Source organism: Hibiscus syriacus, unplaced genomic scaffold, assembly GCF_006381635.1.
Source record: "Hibiscus syriacus cultivar Baekdansim isolate YM2019G1 unplaced genomic scaffold, ASM638163v2 tig00009942_pilon, whole genome shotgun sequence".
Classification (NCBI taxonomy): domain Eukaryota; kingdom Viridiplantae; phylum Streptophyta; class Magnoliopsida; order Malvales; family Malvaceae; genus Hibiscus; species Hibiscus syriacus.
In genome coordinates this window covers 1630564-1643622 of record NW_024062205.1, presented here as the reverse complement: position 1 = coordinate 1643622, position 13059 = coordinate 1630564, and the positions used below count along the sequence as shown (strand labels likewise).

Below are 13059 nucleotides of genomic sequence, written 5' to 3'. Positions count from 1 at the left end.
ATGCATAAGTAGAAATATGCATGATAATATTGTGAGACTATCAGTGCAAAAGAATATTCGAGTACATTAGGCGTTACGAGACTCGGAAGCAGAAAAAACATGGCTAAAGTAATTACCGAAGAGGCTATCAGCGGTAACTAATGAAGCAATGTAGAGGGGATGAGAAGTGATAAAACAGGGGTTATCAGAGAAGGAAACCGAGATGGAGAACTATCGATGTGCAGAAACTGACAGGAGTTTAACTAGATAATTTCCTAATTCAACATCCCTAAGTTTAGGCAATAAGGTCATCTTCCTGTCTTGGCCCGTTTCATTCCGGTACTGCTAAAGGGCAACACACTTGTGCTCTCTTCCCGCAATGTACCGTTGAGTAAAGCCAACTCCCTAAGCTGTTGTTTCTGATAGTCATCCAAGGATTCATCCTGAAGATAAAAGGAAGGGATAGAACAAATAGAAAAAAGAAGGTTAACATAATATAGAAGAACACAAGTTGCTTTTGTTTGTACCATAGGCTTCAGAAGGTTTTCTAGTATGCCAACAGCATGGTCCAAGCGAGAATTTACCACATTCTCGTGAAATTCAGCCTCCACCAACAAGTGCAGTGGCTCGTTAAGATGTTCGTATCCGGGTTTATCTTTCAGTTTCTCTTCCTATCGAAAGGGAACCAACCAGTTGTAAGAATTTTAAATGAAGTACAAATGAATAACAACTGAAGCAAAGCAACGATGGAATCCCGATCTCGTACTTATGTTGAAGATTTAAAATTCCACTTCAACCTGCAGTTCGTTAAGCTAGTCGTTGGCTATCTTTAATTAAGTTGGAACTTGCTTATGCATGATTGTATATCTAGCAAGTAACTTCTTTCAGTAACTAAGCACAATAGTGAATAAAATAGACAGCACTTCCATTATAATCAGAATCTGAACAAATTACAGAGCAAGAAGAAGCTTAAGACTTGACGTATGACATACTTACGACTACACAGTGTTACCGAAATCACATGTTGGTACTAAAAGAATCCATACCTTCACGGAACCCTTGCCTCATATGTACACCCTACACTCGGTCAGGGCTTCAACTCTCTTGAGGGAGTTCCCTTGTGGTCCCAAAATTCAGCCAACAAAATTATACTGAAAAGCCGCCGAGTCGGAACTGTTAAAAGGTGGTGAACAAAAAAACTACCTTAAAAAATAACTCACATATTTATCCACAGGTACATCAAGTCTAACAACTCTCTTTACAATTGGTGTGGTAGGGACTCCTGGCAAACCAGGCCAACCCACTAATGCATCCTGAATCGAAGCAACTCGTAGCAGATGCTTGTTTTCCTGAAGCAGGAAAAATACATTAAAGAATTTTCATTTTCCTTTGATTCAACATTAATGAGAATGAAATCATTCAAGTTAAGAACAAATTTCTATACAATAATTAAACGGCGTTACCTCTGTTTGCATTACAGACCATCCATCTAAATCCATCTGCCTCGCATTAGGATGTTGACCCAATGACCTTAAAGGACTATTATGCTCAATTCTCTCATGATCTGCAAAACCAGGATTAAGACCGGAGACCCTTCTAATCTCTGCAACAATGTAAGAAAAAAAAACAAAAGTGAATCGATATGTTGTCCAAATCACATTTGGCTTTATGTTTGCTTACTTTAAAAGCACATAAAAGGGTGTAGAAGTATCTAGCTTAAGAATTCTTCAGCTTGCAATCACATTTGGTGGGCTGTGTTGTGGTGGACTTCTTGCTAGGTACAACCAGGATGTGCTGGTCTTGGAAAGTCATGATCTTCCTGGTGGTGCTGCCCATTCTTTTGAGATTAAAGGTTACAAATTTGATTCTGGTCCTTCTTTGTTCTCTGGGTTCCAGAGGTCTCCAGGCCAATCCTCTTGCACAGGTCTTCTCTCTATCTCTTATTCATTTTCAAGGTTTCTCTTCATCATGATTTCGTCTTGTCTATTCGTATAACATTTGTTTACGTTCATTTATTGAGATAAATAAACGACTCATTTAGTAGATGAACGGACGCGAACATAGATGACATTTATATCATGGACAAACTTCAAAGCTTGCACAGGTCTTCTCTCTATCTCTTATTCATTTTCAAGGTTTCTCTTCATCATGATTTCGTCTTGTCTATTCGTATAATATTTGTTTACGTTCATTTTTTTTGTTGGATAAATGAATAATTTTATTACCCAAAGAATCAAAGTTTGCTACAAAATAATTTCCAATCACTGAACACAGTTACTTAAATACAAAAAAAAAGTGATCGGTTAATAGATACCCCAAGAAGTACAAAGGTTGGAGTTTACATAGTCGAGCCTATTTATGTTTTTTCCACTTAGCTTAATGCCTACAAAGTCTCTAATGTTGTTGAGAAGTTCATCGGCAGTTCTGGAACATCCCTTGAAAATTCTTCGGTTACGTTCCTCCCACAAAACATAAATGTTAGCACACCAAGCAAGTTTAAGGATAGTAGAGATGAGAGATTTACCTTTCCATGTGTTACAAGTCCACGTTACCATGTCATCCCAAGATGAGAATGTTTTGTTAAGTCTGTTGAGGAGCAGAATTTTTCCTCGCAGAACAGAGGCAGTGGAACAATCAAAGAACAAATGATTTCGACTTTCTATCATTTCATTACACAGAACAAAAATCCCATTGGTATTAATCCCTATGCGAATAAGACGATCACGAGTGGGAAGTCTATCTAAAATCGCCATCCAAGCTATCAGACTATGCTTAGGAATGTGATGTGGGAACCAGATCAAGCTGTGCCAGGGAACTTTATTTTCCTTGTTATGGATCTCTAGCCAAATTTCCCTAATGGTGGAAGCTCCGCTCAAAAGGATAGGGAAAGCTGTAGTTCTGAGTTTGAGAATTCTATTAAAGCTCCAACTAAGGCTAGGGCCTCCATCCATGTTCCACAAATCCTTATCCTTGATAACATAAGCATTAATCCATGCAACCCAAAGAGAACCCTCGCCTGCAAGAATATTTTTAATGAGTTTGATTATGCAGGCTCTATTCCAAGACTTGAGGTCTTTCAATCCAAGTCCTCCTTCCGATTCAATCGGCAGATATTACCCCAGTAGACACGCACACCAGTAGCTGATTTATCTGCGCCTTTCCAAAAGAAACGGGAGCAGAGCTGTTCAATCTTTCTAACTACAAACTGGGGAAGCAGTAATTGTCGGCACTAGTAATTAGCAATGTTGTACAGAACAGCTCTTATGAGCTCAAGTCTGTCAGCGTAGCTCAAGAATTTACTAGACCAAAAGTTGAGTCTAGATTAAATACTATCAATCAGAGGACCACAATCGTTTTCAGAAAGTTTTCTTATTACTAAAGGAAGACCAAGGTATCTAACAGGCAAGCAACCGTGGTGGAAACCAGTAGCTCTTCTAATAAGATCAATGCTATTGTTCGAAATACCAGCAGTAAAGAAAACACATTTTCCAGCATTGAGGTTAAGACCCGACATTTCATAAAAACGATCAAGAACATAAATGATTCCTACAACAGAATCCACATTTCCTTTACAAAAGATTAATAAGTCATCAGCAAAGGATAAATGAGTTAGCCCAATTCTTTTGCATTTAGGATGGTAATTGAACAATCCTTTAGTAGCAACTAAGTTAAACAGGCTTGAAAGGATATTCATGGATAGAACAAAGAGGATAGGAGAAAGAGGATCACCTTGTCTAATGCCTCTAGCTCCCCTAAAATAACCTATCAAGTTTCCATTAAAAGAGATTGAGAATCTAGCTTCGGAGAAACAAGCCTCAATCCAATTGATAAATCTCTGAGGAAGCTTGAGAGCTTTGAGAACAATAGAAATAAAGTCCCAGTGAAGGGTATCAAAAGCCTTTTGGAGGTCAATTTTTAAAGAACATCTTGGTGAAATAGATTTCCTACCATAGCCTTTGACCAGTTCTTGAGCTAGAAGGGTATTATCAACTATACTCCTTCCTTTAATGAAAGTAGTTTGGTTGAGAGATACTTTTCTAGGAACGAGGCTTGTTAGTCTTTTAACAAGGATCTTAGTGATGGACTTATAAATAACAGAACAACAAGAGATAGGTATGAAGTCTTTGACTTTGCTGGGGTTGGGAATTTTGGGAATCAGAGCAATAGTGGTTGAATTAAAAGCATGGAGTAAGGTGGAGTGGTGAAAAAGGTATTTAACTGCTGTCGCAACGTTATCACCTACAATGGACCAAGCCCTTTTGAAAAAGAGAGGAGTAAACCCATCTGGGCCAGGGGCTTTGTCATTCCCTTGGCCGAAGATGGATTCTTTAATCTCTTCCGTGGTGACTTTTTTTACTAAGTTAGAGGCATATTCAGGAGGGAGAGAATAATTCAACAGGTCTTTTAAAAAATGGACATCAGTTCCTTTGACCTTAGGGTCAGCTGTCCCAATCAAGTTAGAATAATAAGCTATGACCACTTCAGTGGCCATAGAATCAAAAGATTCAAGTCTGTTACCCTGTTCATCAATGAGCATACGAATGGTCTCCCTCTTGTTTTTAACATTGACAGCAGAGTGGAAGAATTTGGTGCATTGGTCTCTGTCTTTGATCCAATGAATCTTGGCTTTCTGTTTCAGGAATAACAATTCAGCTTCTTCAAGATTGTTTAATTCTTGTTGCATATGGAGCTCCTTGTCGATAGAATCTTCACCTCTTAAAGAGAGAAGTTGTTGATGATCAAGGTCAATTCTCTTTTTTCCTTACTCGAGAAGAAATGTCACTATAACAAGAAGAGTTGAGATTCTTTAAGCAGGATTTAAGGTGCTTGAGTTTAAGGAATAGGATCTTCATAGGGTTACCTTGAAAAGAAACTTGCCAAGACTGCTCAACCTCTTTCAAGAAGCCAGGGTGCAATGTCCAGAAGTTGAAGAATTTAAAAGGCTTAGTCCTATTAGTGGGGTTATCTTTAAAAAGCCAAACTATTGCCATACAGTGGTCGGAAACCCCTGGAGAAAGGAATTCAACAAAGGAGCTATGGAATGTACTAACCCAATTAGGATTAATGAGCACTCTGTCAAATTTTCTTGCAAGGTAAGATCCAGATTGTTTATTGCTCCAAGTAAATAAGGGACTGAAATAGGGATGATCATGAAGGTCTAAAGCTTGTGTGACATCTTGGAACTCTTTCATTTCGGGAGTAGATGAAGGACTAAGGAGTTCGTAGTCTGAACTTTCATTGGGATGCAAGGTTATGTTAAAATCTCCTCCTAAGATCCAAGGAAGGTGTCCTATATTTCTTCCCAGTTCGAGCAGGTTTTGCCAAAGATGTCTACGGGTAATAGTGTCGTTACTGCCATAAATTACGGAAATAACAAAAGGAAATCCATTGTGCTTTCCTTTGACAGAAATGATCTGATCTAAAACTTGAAAAGTAGAGAGTTCAATATTTTTGTTCCAAATGATCCAAATTCTCCCGTTGATAGCAGAATCGTAGTTAGTGGTAACATACCAGTTCACAGAGAAAGAATCAAAGATGACATTGAATTTTTCAGTTTTTACTCTAGTCTCTAACAAACATAGTATATTAACATTGTATTGACAAGCTCTAAGAAGAACCTTTTTTTGTTTTAGAGGATTATTAAATCCTCTAACATTCCAAAAGCTGACAATCATTGAAGAATTGGTTCGAATGAGGTTCCTTCACCCTCAACATAGGAACTTTTTGTTTTATCCAATTTATATTCCTTTTTCTGTTTTAGATCTTTAACCAATTCGACAACTCCCTTTGAAGCAATTCGACTTTTCCTTTGAGGGCCAACTTGATTTGGTGTGGGTTCTTCTATTGAGTTAAATAAACGACTCATTTAGTAGATGAACGGACGCGAACATAGATGACATTTATATCATGGACAAACTCGTTTGAAAACTTGTTCATTTGATTGTTTATAAGCTTTTTCATCAACTAGTTTATCCAAATCTTGTTTTCCTTTTATTTTTCTTACATTTTAAATATTGATGAAGGCAGGGACTAAATTGAATATATGTTGTATTTTAGAGTTCGAATTGTGAAGTCTAAGGACTAACGACATAATTTCACCATTTTCTTTTGCTCTTAGATAAAAGAATACAAAGAGTGTGTTGGTTGTCGAATATGTTCGCAAACGTTAAACGAACCGAACATGAACATCTTCAAAAATAAACAAACGTACACTAACAAGATATGTACACAAAAAATAAACATAGACACATCATTGCTCGTTCAAACTCGGTTCGTTTAAACCCCTAATAGTATCATCAATTTGTGCTATGATTTCCCCGGATGATATTGGTTGGGAACAACATTCTTTCATTTTGATTATATGTATATATGTTTGAGTTGCAGGTCTTGGATGCATTGGGTGAGTCAATTCCGTGTGCAAAATATGACTCTTGGATGGTTTACATTCCTGAAGGTGAATTCTTATCACGCATAGGCCCAACTGAGTTTTACAAGGTGTGCCGCCATTGTTAACTTCGTTAGAAGTTATGCCCTTTCATATTACTCTGCATCCAAAGAAACCATTTGGCATGAACTAGAAGATTACCACATCTAAGTATTCAAGGGTTCATGCTTCTTATTTGTGTAGCCTTGAAACTTGTCACCGGAATGTTCACTATTCGATGTAATTCCCCGGTTTCGTACGCCGTATAAGTTCTCTTTGAAGATATTTCTGACATTGTTTCCTGATACATTTTGTTTTGAGAAGCAAATGTAACAGAAGCATCATGCAATGTTATCCTATGTCCAAAGGGGCATTATGCCGAGTATTTTGTTTTTCCAGGACCTTGAAAAGTATGCTAGTCAGAATGCAGTGCAAGAATGGAAAAAACTTCTTGTGAGTACTGATAATTTTACATATTACTGTCGATGTTCGAATTCAGATTGGTTATAGGGAGGTGAAACTGTTGTTTTGATCGGTTCATTTTCGTTTTAAGACATGGTAGTATTTCTCAAGTTCAGAATGCTTGGCTGCAGGATGCTATACTTCCATTATCAGCAGCTGCAATGGCTCTGCCTCCATTTTCAATCCGAGGAGATTTGGGCGTTCTTTCAACCGCTGCCACCAGATATGCGCCTTCTCTGTTGAAATCGTTTATCGGAATGGGACTGCAGGGGGCTCTCGGCGCACCTAAACTTCTGCAACCCTTCTCGGAAATCATGGATTCTTTGGAGCTGAAAGACCCTTTTGTTAGGAATTGGGTTGACCTTCTAGCTTTCTTGCTTGCTGGGGTGAAATCCAATGGTATACTCTCAGCAGAGATGGTAACTATAAGGATATCTGAGATTTTAGCTTTCCTTTCTAAAGATTTCAATCAATCTACTTTAGCATGCGACCGGTTCGAAATGACCATTTCGAATGATGTTTCAAGAATGTCATTGTGAATATTCTTTACTCGAATTACTTTTCTTTTTCGTGCTTAAAAGAGTGAAATGCTATGAATGTACATGCATTGTCTATGCAGATTTATATGTTTGTAGAATGGTACAAGCCCAGTTGTACTCTAGAGTATCCACTTAATGGCAGTGGGGCTGTTATCGACGCTCTTGTTCGAGGACTACAAAAGTTCGGAGGTCGGATATCTATAGGAAGTCATGCGGAAAAGATCATCGTCGAGAATGGTGAAGCTACTGGAGTTAAGCTGAAAGGGGGTCAGGTAAATATAGTTGGAACATAGAGGAAACTGACTTAAGCAATGTTCTCTGCTGAAAATAGTACTGACCGAGAAATGTCGATGCTGCAGTTTATACGTGCTAAAAAGGCTTTTGTCAGCAATGCGTCCATGTGGGACACTTTAAATCTGCTACCTAAGGATCAACTTCCGATGTCGTATGTCGATAGAGTTAAGACGACACCACAATGTGAATCGTTCATGCATCTACATATAGGCTTTGACGCAGAGGAATGGAAATATTAGTAACTGGCAACTCAGTTTTCTTATTAGCGTTTAACTACCTTATTCTGAACTTATTTCTGTTCAAATTCAACCCTGCATGATGATTTTGATACATTAGCATCTGTTATTAACCTTTTTAAGCATCATAATATCCAGGGTCTGCGTGAGGATCTCGGAATGTCATCATATCGTTGTTAATGAATGGGGACGAGGAGTTGATGCCGATCAGAATGTCGTTATAATCTCTGTACTTGGTCCGAATCTTGCACCACCAGGGAAGTATGTTCTTCATGCTTATACACCAGGAACTGAACCATTCGAATTGTGGGAAGGACTCGATCGTAGAAGCGAAGAATACAAAAAGCTTAAAGCCGAACGATCCGAGGTAAACAATGTGTGCTTTCTGATGCTAATAAGTTTATATTTCACTACTAGTTTCTGGCAAAACCATAGCTAAGAGAACTCAAAGCTCAAAACAAGTGAAAAATGTGCACGTTGTTGATGCTTTGTAAACCAGGTAATGTGGAGAGCAGTTGAATGTGCACTTGGCTCGGGCTTCAACCGCGACAAGTGTGAGGTGAAACTGGTCGAAACTCCATTGACACATCAAAGGAAGGAATAGAGGAACCTACGGACCGGCTATACAAGCCGGTCAAGGATCATATCCGGGACATCCGACACCCATTTCAAAGCTTTATTGTTGCGGAGATTCGACTTTTCCCGGCATCGGAGTCCCTGAGGTTGCTGCTAGTGGTGCCATTGTCGCCAACTCGTTAGTATCGGTTTCTCAACGCTCCCAACTTCTCGATGACATCGGAATCTAAACACTCCCGAAATCTTTCCAACTTTCAGCAGTTACACTAGTAATTTCCTTCTTGTTTCAAGCCCCGATTTTGTTCGAAGTTACAACTTTCAGCTATATCAACAATTAGAATCAATATACATCGAATAAATCATCACAAACATCGGACTATATGATCATGGAGCGTGATCTTCCCAACTACAAGTTTATATAAATCTTATGTAAAATATACTTCAATCTTGAACCAAATAACTTTCAATAGATTTTGATTCTAATAAAATTTATATTATAATAAATCTTGATTAAATTAATTATTAATTAATCTTAATCCGATACTGTGAAAGTTTATTTGCGAACGATTATATCAATCTAATTTATTTTATTTACAACACTAAAATTTAAATCTTTAATTTTATTTAAAAATATAATATTTTATCACATTAAGTCAATTTTTTTAGTACAAAAAAGTTTAGGTCAGGGGTGGTTCCCTCAGTCCAGGGCCAGACATACCTAAGACTCAATTGAGATTTAAATAGGAATTTACATATTGTCCACTAAGAATGAAAGTGGTAGGATTTGAACTTGACCTTACAAGCTCAGATTTTTTGATCTCAACCACTTTTGCCAACACTCGTTGGCATCACATTAAGTCAATAAACTTGTTAACTTTAACACTTCTAAATAATATAATATAGCACGAACCAAACAATCTTGATGGTAGAGAAATTATTGTTACTCCTTAAGATCTCGGGTTTAAACTCTAAGAATACTAAAAGGGTGAGCATTTAATGTTTGGTTTATTTTTCAGTTATATTATAGTTTGTTGTATATAAATTTTTATAAAAACATTATAAAAAATCATTTATTTAATAATAAAATTACTCGTAAAATTATAAATTTTAAAATTAATATAAATATTCATAATTTTAATCATATAAATATAGGGTAAATTACAATGTTCCTCACAAATTTTATTCTCTCTCCTATTCTGTTCAGCATATTTTCAATTTTTCTATTTTGCTCACTGAACTTTACGTATTGAATCATTTTGCTCACTCTGTTGTTATGTAATACATGACACAAGGAACAACCAGAGTGGCTAACCCAATTTTTTTTTCCTTTTAATTTGATAAATAAAATGACCATTTGAAAATCCATTTCGTATAAAGAAACTCATCCATAAAATATAAATAAATCTTACATCGGGGAGCTCCCAAAATAATATTTCAAAATATATAGACCAATTTTTTAAATAAAGTTACGACTCAATATATACAAGGGTCCATAAATATACATGTCCTCTAAAGAAGATGACTTGAGATGTGCTTTGCTCACACTCGATCTGGATCTCGTCTGCTCAAAAAGCTCCTCGAATGCTCCTACTAACATGCATAAATAAACAAATTCCAAACATTGAGTTCACTAGCCCAATGTCACACTGAAAACTAAACCATACTAAATGTGTTCATCAAATGCTCAAATTATCAAGTACGATGCAATAGTGAGTATACTTGTATACTTCACTCCTACTTATGGTAGACATCATGGTGTAGCTGAGGGTTTTGCATCTCGAATCTCACGTACCCCTCTATTCTACTGAGGATGAGGCCCAAAATCTTTACATCGAACGCAACACTCTTAACTAACCCACCCCTTGTGAGTATTGAGCCTCGACCCTAGTTAGTTTAAAGTGCCTCGCGCACTACCTAAGGATATTTGGATTGATTCTATTTCTCAACACTAGCATCATTTGCCAAAATGACTCGGTGTCCTGATCGTTTCCTAAGCATTGAATCAAGGCTAATTTTATGTCACCCTAGTCGATCTCATTTCTAGTTGTAGTTAAACATTATTATTGTTCTCACTTATAGTCTTATTTGAGAGTAAATATAGAGCTTTTAGGAAACCTCGTCTCTTTTTTTAAAGTCCCTTAAATTACATATCAAAAAATGTACACTAGTATCGATACCAAGCCTCTTGGTATCGATACTTCTCCTTGAGTATCGATACTCTACTGCTATATATTCTATTAAGATAATATGGGCAGTATCGATACTCTACTCTTGGTATCGATACCCCTTGAGTACCGATACCAAAAACGAACACTGAAATGGTCTCAATACCAACCCTTGGGTCTCGAAATTGGGGCCCTAGTATCGATACTCTTTCAAGGGGTATCGATACTGCCCTCATAAAACCCTTTGATTTTTGCTTATCATAAAAACAGTCTCGATACTGTTCTTTCAGTACCGATACTTGATAACTTCGTAAAAAGGTCATATTTGGGACCTTTTCACTTAAGTTATTGATTGTCTAAAAGCCCATTTAGGATCATATAAATGCATTTAGGAGCATATAGTTGCATGTGGTCAAATTTTGTTTGTCGCGGCATTTTATTTTGTAATCAGTGTTGCATTATGGGGAAGGTGTTTTGTTTAATGATGTGCAGGATTTGGGAGCAAGGAAAAGCAAAAGGGAAATACCATGACATAAGGAGACTACTGAGCAAAATGTGATTGCCGTGACATCTCGGACGACATTTCTGGGCAGAAAAAGTCAAAGAATATATTTTTAGTAAGAGTCATCTGTCATGGCATAAAAAGTGCTTTCTACAATCAGCATTAAAGGAGGGGCCAGTTACCATCTTTGCACCAACTCTCGCATAAAAGGAATGAACTTTAGGGTGTAAGGGTAATTTTAATACAAAACCCTAGGTTCATTCTCCCCTATAAATAGAAAAAGAAGCCTGACTTTTTGAGGATTTTTGGAGATTTTTAGACAACCACCAAGAGCCTAAAAATTCAGAGAAAAAGTTATCTCTTTTTCCCGTCAATCATTTTTGCCATGGCATTCCTCCGTTGACAGGCTATAGGGAGTGGCGAACTAGGCGTCCGAGAGGAGCTAGATTGCTGGGACTGTTCGTGGTGGCCGATGAAAGCTCTGACAATGCACGTCGAAGGCTTTTCCTCATTCCCTTTGCTCTTTGTTTTCGTTATTTATTATTTGGGTTGTAAGGAACAGATTAACTTCCTTTATGCTTGCTTATTTCGAACCCCACCATGAACTAATCCTATTTGGTGAGAGTTTATTTTGGATATTTAAGATTTGCTTTAATGATTGATTGTTTTTCTATGTTATAATCTGTTTTGCTTATGAATTTTAATGCCTTAAGGTTGTAGGAGCTATGAGAGTAGCCATTCCTTAAGTGATTATTTAGTGTTCGAGAGAATGCCTAAGTAGCATATCCTTAGTATTAGAGAGAAACTAAGGAGGAACCACATAAGCAAGGGGTTCTAGATAGTAACTAGGCCTAATCCACCTTAGAGATAAGGCTAGGATTTCATTCGACTAAAAGGAGTTGTGCATGAGCGATAGGTTAGATGTTAATGTTGCCACAAAAAGGTATTACCGAGACATATCCTGTTATCTGGACCAATAGGATCCCTGCAGTAGCTAACGTCAATCGGTTTTGCCAAGGCATCTTCAATCTGTCGAGTCCCTTAACTAGAGATAGCATATGGCACCCTTAGTAAACTCTGTCGGGCAGTTAATGCATAGAAGTAAAACCATTCTGAGAAGTGGACTTAGATTTTTCTAGGTAACTCCCATCACTCATTCCCATAGTAGCTTGTCGTGTGAGGAGTCTAAAGTTCTTATAAGCAAATCCAGTATTTACAGTTTATTTTACCTTTACATTTTTTTGATCGCACTACACACAATCCATTTTGCCACAACATATTCATCTGCTACCACATTGCCATCGTTCCATTTCCATATAATCCATTCATTTTGCCACAGCATCATCATTTGTATATATACCATCTCTAACTTTACTTAGGTGACAGAGTAAAGTGTCGTGACAAACTTATTTGATTTCCCCCAATCCCTGTGGAGAACGATACTCACTCATCACTTTATTACTTGTTTGATTGTGTATACTTGCACACATATCAACACCATTTATAGTACTCACAAACAGCGAACAAGTTTTTGACGCCGTTGCCGGGGATTGGCAACTGGAAGTTAAATTATTTTGTCATAGCATTATTATTTTACTTGTTTATTTATTTATTTAATTTTTTTAACTAGTTTTACTTTTTATTTTCCTTATCTTTTTCAGTTTTTTTTTTCCGGTGTATGACCAGAAGACATTTGGACGAGCCATTAGAACCGGTTGAACCTGAGATCGAGAGGCTCTTTAGAAGAAGAAGACGTGATCAACGTGCAAATATGTATCAAATCGGAAATCAAGGCATTGGTCATGAGGATGATCAGAATGTCGGGGCAATTCTAAATGCTGGGAATGCAGCCAGACCTCGTGCCATTCGTGATCACTTAAAC

At 37.3% G+C, this 13059-nt stretch overlaps 2 pseudogenes; one reads left to right on the top strand and one right to left on the bottom strand.

Moving 5' to 3' along the window:
* Positions 1–287: 287 nt before the first annotated feature.
* LOC120203391 lies at positions 288–1626 on the bottom strand (annotated as a pseudogene).
* A 21-nt stretch (positions 1627–1647) lies between these two features.
* On the top strand, positions 1648–8755 carry LOC120203562 (annotated as a pseudogene).
* Positions 8756–13059: the final 4304 nt, after the last annotated feature.